The 16220-nt window shown below is 46.4% G+C and overlaps 1 protein-coding gene across 1 annotated transcript in view; it reads left to right on the top strand.

Annotated features, from left to right (window-relative positions):
- The window catches only part of LOC135526876 (GDNF family receptor alpha-4-like), a 147040-nt gene that overhangs the window by 92467 nt on the left and 38353 nt on the right, over positions 1-16220 (top strand). The gene's annotated exons all lie outside the window — the stretch shown is intronic.

A 16220-nucleotide genomic window follows, 5' to 3' on the forward strand; every position in this document is an offset into this window, starting at 1 on the left:
CATGGGTAAAGTAGACCTACCACACTGGCCTCATGGGTAAAGTAGACCTAACACACTGGCCTCATGGGTAAAGTAGTCCTAACTCACTGGCCTCATGGGTAAAGTAGTCCTAACACACTGGCCTCATGGGTAAAGTAGACCTAACACACTGGCCTCATGGGTAAAGTAGTCCTAACACTCTGGCCTCATGGGTAAAGTAGTCCTACCACACTGGCCTCATGGGTAAAGTAGTCCTACCACACTGGCCTCATGGGTAAAGTAGACCTAACACTCTGGCCTCATGGGTAAAGTAGTCCTACCACACTGGCCTCATGGGTAAAGTAGACCTAACACACTGGCCTCATGGGTAAAGTAGACCTAACACTCTGGCCTCATGGGTAAAGTAGTCCTACCACACTGGCCTCATGGGTAAAGTAGTCCTACCACACTGGCCTCATGGGTAAAGTAGACCTAACACACTGGCCTCATGGGTAAAGTAGTCCTAACTCACTGGCCTCATGGGTAAAGTAGTCCTAACACACTGGCCTCATGGGTAAAGTAGTCCTAACACACTGGCCTCATGGGTAAAGTAGTCCTAACACACTGGCCTCAAGGGTAAAGTAGTCCTAACACACTGGCCTCATGGGTAAAGTAGTCCTACCACACTGGCCTCATGGGTAAAGTAGTCCTACCACACTGACCTCATGGGTAAAGTAGTCCTACCACACTGGCCTCAAGGGTAAAGTAGTCCTAACACACTGGCCTCATGGGTAAAGTAGTCCTACCACACTGGCCTCATGGGTAAAGTAGTCCTACCACACTGACCTCATGGGTAAAGTAGTCCTACCACACTGGCCTCATGGGTAAAGTAGTCCTACCACACTGGCCTCATGGGTAAAGTAGTCCTACCACACTGGCCTCATGGGTAAAGTAGTCCTACCACACTGGCCTCATGGGTAAAGTAGACCTAACACTCTGGCCTCATGGGTAAAGTAGACCTAACACTCTGGCCTCATGGGTAAAGTAGTCCTACCACACTGGCCTCATGGGTAAAGTAGACCTAACACTCTGGTCTCATGGGTAAAGTAGTCCTACCACACTGGCCTCATGGGTAAAGTAGTCCTACCACACTGGCCTCATGGGTAAAGTAGACCTACCACACTGGCCTCATGGGTAAAGTAGTCCTACCACACTGGCCTCATGGGTAAAGTAGACCTAACACTCTGGCCTCATGGGTAAAGTAGTCCTACCACACTGGCCTCATGGGTAAAGTAGACCTAACACACTGGCCTCATGGGTAAAGTAGTCCTAACACTCTGGCCTCATGGTTAAAGTAGTCCTACCACACTGGCCTCATGGGTAAAGTAGTCCTACCACACTGGCCTCATGGGTAAAGTAGACCTAACACTCTGGCCTCATGGGTAAAGTAGTCCTAACTCACTGGCCTCATGGGTAAAGTAGTCCTAACACACTGGCCTCAAGGGTAAAGTAGTCCTAAAACACTGGCCTCATGGGTAAAGTAGTCCTAACACACTGGCCTCATGGGTAAAGTAGTCCTAAAACACTGGCCTCATGGGTAAAGTAGTCCTAGCACACTGGCCTCATGGGGCACCGTGGGGGTGGGGCACTTCGTACTTTGTCTAATTTGTTGTCAATGATTGTACGTTGGCAAGTAATATTGATGGTAAGGGCAGATTTCCCTGTCTTTTTCTCACGAGGCACCGCGCCCTGTGTCCTCTATACCCGTGTCTCTTTCTCACGAGTCACCGCGCCCTGTGTCCTCTATACCCGTGTCTCTTTCTCATGAGTCACCGCGCCCTGTGTCCTCTATACCCGTGTCTCTTTCTCTTGCCAATGATGGGATTTCGGCGTTGTCGGGTGTCTGAAGAACATTTTTGAAGAAAAAATCTTTGTCTAATCCGAGGTGAGTGATCGCTGTCCTGTTATCCAGAAGCTCTATGTCTAATCCGAGGTGAGTGATCTCTGTCCTGATGTCCAGAAGGTCTTAGTCTAATCCGAGGTGAGTGATCTCTGTCCTGATATCCAGAAGCTCTTTGTCTAATCCGAGTTGAGTGATCTCTGTCCTGATATCTAGAAGCTCTTTGTCTAATCCGAGGTGAGTGATCTCTGTCCTGATATCCAGAAGCTCTTCGTCTAATCCGAGGTGAGTGATCTCTGTCCTGATATCCAGAAGCTCTTAGTCTAATCCGAGGTGAGTGATCTCTGTCCTGATATCCAGAAGCTCTTTGGCTAATCCGAGGTGAGTGATCTCTGTCCTGATATCTAGAAGCTCTTTGTCTAATCCGAGGTGAGTGATCTCTGTCCTGATATCTAGAAGCTCTTTGTCTAATCCGAGGTGAGTGATCGCTGTCCTGATATCCAGAAGCTCTGTTTTCAATCCGAGGTGAGTGATCGCTGTCCTGATATCCAGAAGCTCTTTGTCTAATCCGAGGTGAGTGATCGCTGTCCTGATATCCAGAAGCTCTTTGTCTAATCCGAGGTGAGTGATCGCTGTCCTGATATCCAGAAGCTCTTTGTCTAATCCGAGGTGAGTGATCGCTGTCCTGATATCCAGAAGCTCTGTGTCTAATCCGAGGTGAGTGATCGCTGTCATGATATCCAGAAGCTCTTCATCTAATCCGAGGTGAATGATCGCTGTCCTGATATCCAGAAGCTCTGTGTCTAATCCGAGGTGAGTGACCTCTGTCCTGATATCCAGAAGCTCTTTGTCTAATCCAAGGTGAGTGATCTCTGTCATGATATCCAGAAGCTCTTTGTCTAATCCGAGGTGAGTGATCTCTGTCCTGATATCCAGAAGCTCTTTGTCTAATCCGAGGTGAGTGATCGCTGTCCTGATATCCAGACGCTCTTTGTCTAATCCGAGGTGAGTGATCGCTGTCCTGATATCCAGACGCTCTTTGTCTAATCCGAGGTGAGTGATCTCTGTCCTGATATCCAGAAGCTCTTTGTCTAATCCGAGGTGAGTGATCTCTGTCCTGATATCCAGAAGCTCTTTGTCTAATCCGAGGTGAGTGATCGCTGTCCTGATATCCAGAAGCTCTTTGTCTAATCCGAGGTGAGTGATCTCTGTCCTGATATCCAGAAGCTCTTTGTCTAATCCGAGGTGAGTGATCTCTGTCCTGATATCCAGAAGCTCTTCGTCTAATCCGAGGTGAGTGATCACTGTCCTGATATCCAGAAGCTCTTCGTCTAATCCGAGGTGAGTGATCTCTGTCCTGATATCCAGAAGCTCTTTGTCTAATCCGAGGTGAGTGATCTCTGTCCTGATATCCAGAAGGTCTTTTTTGCCCTAAGATATGTTGGCAGAAACATTATGTAAATAATAAGTTACAAATAACGCGTCCGAACGTCGGATGAAAAGTCAAAATGTTATATCACAGGTCGTAGAAACTTGTCAAACTAAGTATAGAATCAATCTTTAGGATGTTCAAAGTGTTCAATAATGTTCCAACCAGAGAATTACATTGTCTGTAGAAAAGCAATGGAACGAGAGCTTGGGCTTGTGACAGCGCGTCACAAGCCCAAGGCACTCTGCCAAGGCACTCTGCCAGACCACTGACTCAAATAGCTCCCATCCTTTATATTAGAAGCCTGAAGCAACGTTCTAAAGACGGTTGACATCTAGTGGAAGCCTTAGGAAGTGCAACATGACCCATATTCCACTGTGTATTCGATAGGGCTGAGTTCAAAAACGACAAACCTCAGACTTCCCACTCTCTGTTTGGATTTTTTCTCAGGTTTCTTCCTGCCATATGAGTTCTGTTATACTCACAGACATCATTCAAACAGTTTTAGAAACTTCAGAGTGTTTTCTATCCAATACTAATAGTAATATGCATATATATGCATCTGGGACTGAGTAGGAGGCAGTTTACTCTGGGCATGCTTTTCATCCAAAAGTGAAAATGCTGCCCCCTATCCCAAAGAAGAGGTATGTACAGTATAAATTATTTATAATAAGTCTTGGTGATACAATAGCCTAATTCATTTTCTATTTACCTTTATGTAATCAGGGAGTCACCATTGAGACCAGTGTTTCTTTTATGAAGGAGCCCTACATATACAATTTAATAAAACACAAAATATAAAACAAAACAAATATCAACAAACATAAATATACACAATATACAGTCGTGGCCAAAGTTTTGAGAATGACACAAATATACATTTTCACAAAGTCTGCTGCCTCAGTTTGTATGATGGCAATTTGCATATACTCCAGAATGTTATGAAGAGTGATCAGATGAATTGCAATTAATTGAACAGTTCCTCTTTGAGATGCAAATGAACTGAATCCCCCAAAAAGCATTTCCACTGCATTTCAGCCTTGCCACAAAAGGACCAGCTGACATCATGTCAGTGATTCTCTCGTTAACACAGGTGTGAGTGTTGATGAGAACAAGGCTGGGGATCACTCTGTCATGCTGATTGAGTTCGAATAACAGACTGGAAGCTTCAAAAGGAGGGTGGTGCTTGGAATCATTGTTCTTCCTATGTCTACCATGGTTACCTGCAAGGAAACACGTGCCGTAATCATTGCTTTGCACAAAAAGGGCTTCACAGGCCAGTAAGATTGCACCTAAATCAACCATTTATCGGATCATCAAGAACTTCAAGGAGAGCGGTTAAATCTTTATGAAGAAGGCTTCAGGGCGCCCAAGAAAGTCTAGCAAGCGCCAGGACCGTCTCCTAAAGTTGATTCAGCTGCGAGTTCGGGACACCACCAGTACAGAGCTTGCTCAGGAATGGCAGCAGGCAGGTGTGAGTGCATCTGCATGCACAATGAGGCGAAGACATTTGGAGGATGGCCTGGTGTCAAGAAGGGCAGCAAGGAAGCCACTTCTCTCCAGGAAAAACATCAGGGACAGACTGATGTTCTGCAAAAGGTACCAGGATTGGACTGCTGAGGACTGGGGTAAAGTCATTTTCCCCTTTCCGAAAAAAGCTTGTCCGGAGAAGACAAGGTGAGAACTACCATCAGTCCTCTGTCATGCCAACAACAGTAAAGCATCCTGAGACCATTCATGTGTGGGGTTGCTTCTCAGCCAAGGGAGTGGGCTCAATCACAATTTTGCATTAGAATACAGCCATGAATAAAGAATGTTACCAACATATCCTCTGAGAGCAACTTCTCCCAACCATCCAGGAACAGTTTGGTGACGAACAATGCCTTTTCCAGCATGATGGAGCACTTTGCCATAAGGCAAAAAGTGATAACTAATTGGCTCGGGGAACAAAACATAGATATTTTGGGTCCATGGCCAGGAAACTCCCCAGACCTTAATCCCATTGAGAACTTGTGGTTAATCCTGAAGAGGTGGGTGGACAAAGAAAAACCCACACATTCTGACAAACTCCAAACATTGATTATACAAGAATGGGCTGCCATCAGTCAGGATGTGGCCCAGAAGTTAATTGACAGCATGCCAGGGTGGATTGCAGAGGTCTTGAAAAAGAAGAGTCAACACTGCAAATATTGAGTCTTTGCATCAACTTCATGTAATAGTCAATAAAAGCCTTTAACACGTATGAAATGCTTCTAATTATACTTCATTATTCCATAGCAACATCTGACAAAAATATCTAAAGACACTGAAGCAGCAAACTGTGAAAATTAATATTTGTGTCATTCTCAAATCTTTTGGTCACGACTGTACACAAAACACAGTCAACAACAACAAACACACATAAAAATTCTCTGTCAACCACAACAGTTATTAATGATCTTGTATATGCTGTAGACACAAATGCAGGGACACGAATGCAGCTGTAGATGCCCCCAGGGACACGAATGCAGCTGTAGATGCCCCCAGGGACACGAATGCAGCTGTAGACGCCCCCAGGGACACGAATGCAGCTGTAGACGCCCCCAGGGACACGAATGCAGCTGTAGATGCCCCCAGGGACACGAATGCATCTATTCTCAATGTATTGTGGAGATCATTCCAAGCATGTGGAGCAAGACAACTGAAGGCCTACTTACCAAATGAGTGTGAATAGGTTTTGGAGCAGGGCTTTGTAAACAAAAAGAGCGTAATGATGTTATCTACGTGACTTTAGAGAGGTCCAGCCAACCTTTTGGTAAAGAATGCAGTGATTTGTAATACAACTGTCTCCTGTGATAAAACAAAGGGTGCTTTGATTAAAGTGCATCCAAAGAGGCAGCTGCACGTAAACAGAAAGGTTGAATCTACTTCCTGCTGGCTAAAGAAAGACTGTTTCTGTAAAAAAAAGCCCATCTTAAATATTAACCTTATCAATCACGATGGCCTGAGATCTGTCACTAACACAATCACGATGGCCTGAGATCTGTCACTAAAACAATCACGATGGCCTGAGATCTGTCACTAAAACAATCACGATGGCCTGAGATCTGTCACTAAAACAATCACGATGGCCTGAGATCTGTCACTAAAACAATCACGATGGCCTGAGATCTGTCACTAAAACAATCACGATGGCCTGAGATCTGTCACTAAAACAATCACGATGGCCTGAGATCTGTCACTAAAACAATCACGATGGCCTGAGATCTGTCACTAAAACAATCACGATGGCCTGAGATCTGACACTAAAACAATCACGATGGCCTGAGATCTGTCACTAAAACAATCACGATGGCCTGAGATCTGTCACTAAAACAATCACGATGGCCTGAGATCTGTCACTAAAACAATCACGATGGCCTGAGATCTGTCACTAAAACAATCACGATGGCCTGAGATCTGTCACTAACACAATCACGATGGCCTGAGATCTGTCACTAACACAATCACGATGGCCTGAGATCTGTCACTAAAACAATCACGACGGCCTGAGATCTGTCACTAAAACAATCACGACGGCCTGAGATCTGTCACTAAAACAATCACGATGGCCTGAGATCTGTCACTAAAACAATCACGATGGCCTGAGATCTGTCACTAAAACAATCACGATGGCCTGAGATCTGTCACTAAAACAATCACAATGGCCTGAGATCTGTCACTAAAACAATCACGATGGCCTGAGATCTGTCACTAAAACAATCACGATGGCCTGAGATCTGTCACTAACACAATCACGATGGCCTGAGATCTGTCACTAACACAATCACGATGGCCTGAGATCTGTCACTAAAACAATCACGACGGCCTGAGATCTGTCACTAAAACAATCACGACGGCCTGAGATCTGTCACTAAAACAATCACGATGGCCTGAGATCTGTCACTAAAACAATCACGATGGCCTGAGATCTGTCACTAAAACAATCACGATGGCCTGAGATCTGTCACTAAAACAATCACGATGGCCTGAGATCTGTCACTAAAACAATCACGATGGCCTGAGATCTGTCACTAAAACAATCACGATGGCCTGAGATCTGTCACTAAAACAATCACGATGGCCTGAGATCTGTCACTAAAACAATCACGATGGCCTGAGATCTGTCACTAAAACAATCACGATGGCCTGAGATCTGTCACTAACACAATCACGATGGCCTGAGATCTGTCACTAAAACAATCACGATGGCCTGAGATCTGTCACTAAAACAATCACGATGGCCTGAGATCTGACACTAAAACAATCACGATGGCCTGAGATCTGTCACTAAAACAATCACGATGGCCTGAGATCTGTCACTAAAACAATCACGATGGCCTGAGATCTGTCACTAAAACAATCACGATGGCCTGAGATCTGTCACTAAAACAATCACGATGGCCTGAGATCTGTCACTAACACAATCACGATGGCCTGAGATCTGTCACTAACACAATCACGATGGCCTGAGATCTGTCACTAAAACAATCACGACGGCCTGAGATCTGTCACTAAAACAATCACGACGGCCTGAGATCTGTCACTAAAACAATCACGATGGCCTGAGATCTGTCACTAAAACAATCACGATGGCCTGAGATCTGTCACTAAAACAATCACGATGGCCTGAGATCTGTCACTAAAACAATCACGATGGCCTGAGATCTGTCACTAAAACAATCACGACGGCCTGAGATCTGTCACTAAAACAATCACGACGGCCTGAGATCTGTCACTAAAACAATCACGACGGCCTGAGATCTGTCACTAAAACAATCACGACGGCCTGAGATCTGTCACTAAAACAATCACGACGGCCTGAGATCTGTCACTAAAACAATCACGACGGCCTGAGATCTGTCACTAAAACAATCACGACGGCCTGAGATCTGTCACTAAAACAATCACGACGGCCTGAGATCTGTCACTAAAACAATCACGATGGCCTGAGATCTGTCACTAAAACAATCACGATGGCCTGAGATCTGTCACTAAAACAATCACGATGGCCTGAGATCTGACACTAAAACAATCACGATGGCCTGAGATCTGTCACTAAAACAATCACGATGGCCTGAGATCTGTCACTAAAACAATCACGATGGCCTGAGATCTGTCAGTAAAACAATCACGATGGCCTGAGATCTGTCACTAAAACAATCACGACGGCCTGAGATCTGTCACTAAAACAATCACGACGGCCTGAGATCTGTCACTAACACAATCACGATGGCCTGAGATCTGTCACTAAAACAATCACGATGGCCTGAGATCTGTCAGTAAAACAATCACGATGGCCTGAGATCTGTCAGTAAAACAATCACGATGGCCTGAGATCTGTCACTAAAACAATCACGATGGCCTGAGATCTGTCACTAAAACAATCACGACGGCCTGAGATCTGTCACTAAAACAATGACGTGATACATCAGTCAATGTAGCCTCATGTCTAGCAATCATAATTAAACCCTCTTCAAAACAATGTTGAAAAGGGGATGTTATTTAACTTCGCTAGGTAGACCTACATTAGATCTACTTTACCACAATGTTTAGCCAAGTTTCTACCAGTAGCTAGCAAAGTAAACATTATCAGCAAACACATGTTCCCTTCTGCTGCTTGACAGGCAATCGACCTGAACCACTCATACTTGTCAGGTGTAGTTTTCATTTTATATCATTTAACATACATTTACATTTAAGTCATTTAGCGGACGCTCTTATCCAGAGCGACTTACAAATTGGTGAATTCACCTTCTGACATCCAGTGGAACAGCCACTTTACAATAGTGCATCTAAATCATTAAGGGATGGGGGGGTGAGAAGGATTACTTATCCTATCCTAGGTATTCCTTGAAGAGGTGGGGTTTCAGGTGTCTCCAGAAGGTGGTGATTGACTCCGCTGTCCTGGCGTCGTGAGGGAGTTTGTTCCACCATTGGGGGGCCAGAGCAGCGAACAGTTTTGACTGGGCTGAGCGGGAACTGTACTTCCTCAGTGGTAGGGAGGCGAGCAGGCCAGAGGAAGCCTGTACAACAAATATCCAATTAATAGTGGCCAATGTTGAGAGATATCGTGAGTCTGCTCTAAGTATCTGAAAATACAGGATCAATTGATGTTTACTGATCATAAAAAGCATGCAGTTACTTCCTGATAGATCGAATTGTTTTGTTTCATGGAATAATTGGAAATTGCTCTTCAAAAGGTGATGATATTACAACCAAATGCACCATTACATCTGGAAGTCTCTCTGGTTAAGTCTCTAAGAGCTGGGAGTCTCTCTGGTTAAGTCTCTAAGAGCTGGGAGTATATCTGGTTAAGTCTCTAAGAGCTGGGAGTCTCTCTGGTTAAGTCTCTAAGAGCTGGGAGTCTCTCTGGTTAAGTCTCTAAGAGCTGGGAGTCTCTCTGGTTAAGTCTCTAAGAGCTGGAGGTCTCTCTGGTTAAGTCTCTAAGAGCTGGGAGTCTCTCTGGTTAAGTCTCTAAGAGCTGGGAGTCTCTCTGGTTAAGTCTCTAAGAGCTGGAGGTCTCTCTGGTTAAGTCTCTAAGAGCTGGGAGTATCTCTGGTTAAGTCTCTAAGAGCTGGGAGTCTCTCTGGCTCTATCTCTAAGAGCTGGGAGTCTCTCCGTTTAAGTCTCTAAGAGCTGGGAGTCTCTCTGGTTAAGTCTCTAAGAGCTTGAGGTCTCTCTGGTTAAGTCTCTAAGAGCTGGGAGTCTCTCTGGTTAAGTCTCTAAGAGCTGGGAGTCTCTCTGGTTAAGTCTCTAAGAGCTGGGAGTCTCTCTGGTTCAGTCTCTAAGAGCTGGGAGTCTCTCTGGTTAAGTCTCTAAGAGCTGGAGGTCTCTCTGGTTAAGTCTCTAAGAGCTGGGAGTCTCTCTGGTTAAGTCTCTAAGAGCTGGGAGTCTCTCTGGTTAAGTCTCTAAGAGCTGGGAGTCTCTCTGGTTAAGTCTCTAAGAGCTGGGAGTCTCTCTGGTTAAGTCTCTAAGAGCTGGGAGTATCTCTGGTTAAGTCTCTAAGAGCTGGGAGTCTCTCTGGTTAAGTCTCTAAGAGCTGGGAGTCTCTCTGGTTAAGTCTCTAAGAGCTGGAGGTCTCTCTGGTTAAGTCTCTAAGAGCTGGGAGTATCTCTGGTTAAGTCTCTAAGAGCTGGGAGTCTCTCTGGTTCAGTCTCTAAGAGCTGGGAGTCTCTCTGGTTAAGTCTCTAAGAGCTGGGAGTCTCTCTGGTTCAGTCTCTAAGAGCTGGGAGTATCTCTGGTTAAGTCTCTAAGAGCTGGGAGTCTCTCTGGTTAAGACTTTAAGAGCTGGGAGTCTCTCTGGTTAAGTCTCTAAGAGCTGGGAGTCTCTCTGGTTCAGTCTCTAAGAGCTGGGAGTCTCTCTGGTTCAGTCTCTAAGAGCTGGGAGTCTCTCTGGTTCAGTCTCTAAGAGCTGGAGGTCTCTCTGGTTAAGTCTCTAAGAGCTGGGAGTCTCTCTGGTTCAGTCTCTAAGAGCTGGGAGTCTCTCTGGTTCAGTCTCTAAGAGCTGGGAGTCTCTCTGGTTCAGTCTCTAAGAGCTGGGAGTCTCTCTGGTTAGTCTCAGTGTAGATTTGGAGAGTGGTACTCAGTAAAGTGTTGTATTGAATTTGTTTGGGAATATTTATTTAGTTTAATTTGGCGGTTTTGTTCGTTATTTTTTTATTTTTTCATTATAGTGCAAACAGGATTTCGTTATTGCAAACAGGATGCATGTTTAGGAACATTTGTATTCTGTACAGGCTTCCTTCTTTTCACTCTGTCATTTAGGTAGATTAACTACAATGGTGTTTGTCCATCCTCAGTTATCTCCTATCACAGCCATTAAACTCTAACACTACGATTACTTAAGTTTAAATATATAGAGTACTGTACACACTACAGTTCCTGAGGTTTAAATATAAGCTCTACTGGGCACTACAAACCCTGCATGCAAAGTTCTGTAAGATTCTCCTACATGTCCAGAGGAAAACTACAAACGATGAATGCAGGGCAGAATTAGGCCAATATCCACTAATAATACAAACTCCAAAGAGAGCAATTAAGCTTTGGAATCATCTAAAATACAGTGACCCCCTCTCATATCATTACCAAGCCCGGCAATGCCAAGAGCTGAGCAAAGAAAAGAGTTTCCTCATCCAGCTGGTCTGGGATCCGCTCACCAACCAAGACTTCGCAAAATGGGACAAACACCAAATTGAGACTCTGCACGCAGAATTCTGCAAAAATATCCTCAGTGTACAACGTAGAACTCCAAATAATGCATGCAGAGCAGAATTAGGCCGATACCCACTAATTATCAAAATCCAGAAAAGAGACGTTAAATTCTACAACCACCTAAAAGGAAGCTATTCCCAAACCTTCCATAACAAAGCCATCAGCTACAGAGAGATTAACCTAGAGAAGAGCCACCTAAGCAAGTTGGTCCTGGGGCTCTGTTCACAAACACAAACAGACCCCACACAGAGCCCCAGGACAGCAGCACAATTAGACCCAACCAAATCATGAGAAAACAGAAATATAATCACTTGACACATTGGAAAGAATTAACAAAAAACCAGAGCAAACTAGAATGCTATTTGGCCCTAAACAGAGAGTACACAGTGGCAGAATACCTGACCACTGTGACTGACCCAAAGTTAAGGAAAGCTCTAACTATGTACAGACTCAGTGAGCATAGCCTTGCTATTGAGAAAGGCTGTCGTAGGCAGACATGGCTCTCTAGAGAAGACAGGCTGTGTGCTCACTGCCCACAAAATGAGGTGGAAACGGAGCTGCCCTTCCTAACCTCCTGCCCAATGTATGACCATATTAGAGACACATATTTCCTTCAGATTACACAGATCCACAAAGAATTAGAAAATAAACTCAATTTTTTTAAACTCCCATATTAATAATTTTAATAAACTCCCATATCTACTGTGTGAGATACCACAGTGTTCAAGCAAGATTTGTGACCAAGAAAAGGGCAACCAGTGAAGAACAAACACCATTGTTGTCATGTCGTGTCGTGTAGGTGGCAGGGAAGTCAGGAACAAGAACTCGTCGCACCAATCCAGAAAACATGAACATAACAACTAACAATCTCTGACAAGGACATGAGGGGAAACAGAGAGTTAAATACACAACATGTAATGAATGGGATTGGAACCAGGTGTGAAGGAAGACAAGACAAAACCAATGGAAAATGAAACATAGATCAATGATGACTAGAAGACCAGCGACATTGACCGCCGAGTACCGGCCAAACAAGGAGAGGCATCGACTTCGGAAGAAGTAAATACAACTCATATTTATAGACCCACCGGCCTCTGGGGCGATCCGGAGGATGAGGCGCAGGGCGATCCGGAGGATGAGGCCGCAGGGCGATCCGGAGGATGAGGCGCAGGACGACCCGGAGGATGAGGCCGCAGGGCGATCCGGAGGATGAGGCGCAGGACGACCCGGAGGATGAGGCCGCAGGGCGATCCGGAGGATGAGGCGCAGGGCGATCCGGAGGATGAGGCGCAGGGCGATCCGGAGGATGAGGCGCAGGACGACCCGGAGGATGAGGCGCAGGGCGATCCGGAGGATGAGGCGCAGGGCAATCCGGAGGATGAGGCGCAGAGCGATCCGGAGGATGAGGCCGCAGGGCGATCCGGAGGATGAGGCCGCAGGGCGATCCGGAGGATGAGGCCGCAGGGCGATCCGGAGGATGAGGCGCAGCATGGAAGGATCTAATACACCGGAACCTCCACCGGAACCCAGCATCTCTCCTCCAGACCGTTCCTCTCCACGAGGTACTGAAGGCCCATCGCCCGATGTCTCGAATCCAGGATGGATCGAACGGAGTACGCCGGGACCCCCTCGATATCCAGAAGGGGCGGAGGAACCTCCCGCATCTCAGCCTCCTGGAGCGGGCCACCACCGGCCTGAGGAGAGACACATGGAACGAGAGGTTAATACGGTAATCGGAGGGAATCTGTAACCTATAACATACCTCATTCACTCTCCTCAGGACTTTAATTGGCCCCACAAACCACGGACCCAGCTTCCGGCCATCTCTGCCCAGGGCACGAACGCCGCCCACTCCCCCGGCCTGTCCTGGCAATAAGACCTCAGAAACCTAACCACATCCTGATCAACTCTTTCTACCTGCCCGTTACTCTCGGAGTGAAAACCTGAGGTAAGGCTGACCGAGACCCCCAGATGTTCCATGAACACCTTCCAGACCCTTGATGCGAACTGGAGACCCTGATCAGACACTATATCCTCAGGGACCCCGTAGTGCCGGAAGGCGTGTGTAAACAGGGCCTCCGCAGTCTGTAGTGCCGTAGGGAGACCGGCAGAGGAAGGAGACGGCAGGACAACGACCAGGATGAAGGTGGAAGATCGGTTATAAAATCCACTGACAGGTGCGACCACAGCCATTGTGGAACGAGTAAGGGTTGTAACTTACCTCTGTGCAGGTGTCGAGGAGCCTTGCACTGGGCACACACCGAGCAGGAGGAAACATAAACCCTCACGTCCTTCCAGCTAAAGTGGGCCAGCAGTACTTCCCACTAAGACAGCGTACCGTCCGACCGATCCCGGGATGACCAGAGGAGGGTGACGTGTGGATCCAACTGGTCACGGACAGCAGACGGAACGTACAGACGACCAGCTGGACACTGAAGGGGAATGGCCCTGCACGTGACGCCCGCTCAATATCCGCGTCCAGCTCCCACACTACCGGCGCCACCAAACAAGAGGCAGGAAGTATGGGAGTGGGATCCATGGACCGCTCCTCTGTGTCATACAGCCGGGACAGTGAGTCTGCCTTAACGTTCTGGGAGCCTGTCCTGTAAGAGAGGATAAACACAAAATGGGTGAGGATTCAGTCTCCTCACCGCCCAGGTGTACTCCAGATTGCAGTGGTCATTCCAGATGAGAAAGGGGTGTTTAGCCTCAAGCCAATGCCTCCACACCTTCAAAGCTTTTAACGACAGCCAACAGCTCCCGGTCCCCCACGTCATAGTTTCGCTCCGCCGGGCTGAGCCTCTTAGAGAAGAAGGTACAGGGGCGGATTTTCGGCGGCGTACCCGAGCGCTGAGAGAGCACAGCTCCTATCCCAGCCTCGGAGGCGTCCACCTCCACTATGAACGCCAAAGAGGGATCCGGATGCGCCAACACAGGAGCCGAGGTAAACAGAGCCTTCAGGTGCCACAAGAAAAAGGGCAACTTGTGAAGAACAAACACCATTGTTGTCATGTCGTGTGTGTAGGTGGCAGGGAAGTCAGGCGCAGGAGAATCAAACTGGGTATAAAGGAGTATTTTAATAACTTAAAACAAAAACTACAAAACCAACGTCCATAATAAAATAAATGTGGGAACAAGAACCCGTCGCACCAATCCATTAAACACGAACATAACAACTAACAATCTCTGACAAGGACATAAATACACAACATGTAATGAATGGGATTGGAACCAGGTGCGTAGGAAGACAAGACAAAACCAATAGAAAATGAAACATAGATCAATGATGGCTAGAAGACCGGCGACGTCAACCGCCTAGTACCGGCCGAACAAGGAGAGGCATCGACATCGGAAGAAGTCGTGACAATTGTATATACAACTCATATTTATTTTCATTTATTTTCCCTTTTACATTTACATTTAAGTCATTTAGCAGACGCTCTTATCCAGAGCGACTTACAAATTGGTGAATTCACCTTCTGACATCCAGTGGAACAGCCACTTTACAATAGGGGTGAGAAGGATTACTTTATCCTATCCTAGGTATTCCTTGAAGAGGTGGGGTTTCAGGTGTCTCCGGAAGGTGGTGATTGACTCCGCTGTCCTGGCGTCGTGAGGGAGTTTGTTCCACCATTGGGGGGCCAGAGCAGCGAACAGTTTTGACTGGGCTGAGCGGGAACTGTACTTCCTCAGTGGTAGGGAGGCGAGCAGGCCAGAGGTGGATGAACGCAGTGCCCTTGTTTGGGTGTAGGGCCTGATCAGAGCCTGGAGGTACTGCGGTGCCGTTCCCCTCACAGCTCCGCGGATGCGAGCTTCAACTGGAAGCCAGTGGAGAGAGCGGAGGAGCGGGGTGACGTGAGAGAACTTGGGAAGGTTGAACACCAGACGGGCTGCGGCGTTCTGGATGAGTTGTAGGGGTTTAATGGCACAGGCAGGGAGCCCAGCCAACAGCGAGTTGCAGTAATCCAGACGTGAGATGACAAGTGCCTGGATTAGGACCTGCGCCGCTTCCTGTGTGAGGCAGGGTCGTACTCTGCGGATGTTGTAGAGCATGAACCTACAGGAACAGGAACTTTTGTACTTTAACTATTTGCACATCATTATAACACGGTATATAGACAGAATATTACATTTTACATTTTGGAACTTCTGTGAGTGTAATGTTTACTGTTCATTTTTACTGTTTATTTCACTTTTGTTTATTGTCTACTTCACTTGCTTTGGAAATGTTAACATATTTTTCCCATGCCAATAAACCCCTTGAATTGAATTGAATTGAATTGAATTGAATTGAATTGAATTGAATTGAATTGAGAGGAGACACACTATGTTCTGAGAGAAAGAGAGAGAGGGAGAAATAAAGAGAGATGAGAGAGACTGTTTTCTGTCAGATGAGAAAGAGGGAGAGAGTGAAGAGACAGAGAGAGTCTGTGTTCTGTCAGAGGATAGAGAGATAATGTGAGAGAGGAGAGAGAGAAAGAGGGAGACAGAGAGAGTCTGTGTTCTGTCAGAGGATAGAGAGATAACGTGGGAGAGGAGAGAGAGAAAGAGGGAGACAGAGAGAGTGTGTTCTGTCAGAGGATAGAGAGATAATGTGAGAGAGGAGAGAGAGAAAGAGGGAGAGACAGAGATAGTCTGTGTTCTGTCAGAGGATAGAGAGATAACGTGGGAGAGGAGAGAGAGAAAGAGGGAGAGACAGAG

Source organism: Oncorhynchus masou, chromosome 32 (assembly GCF_036934945.1).
Source record: "Oncorhynchus masou masou isolate Uvic2021 chromosome 32, UVic_Omas_1.1, whole genome shotgun sequence".
NCBI lineage: Eukaryota > Metazoa > Chordata > Actinopteri > Salmoniformes > Salmonidae > Oncorhynchus > Oncorhynchus masou.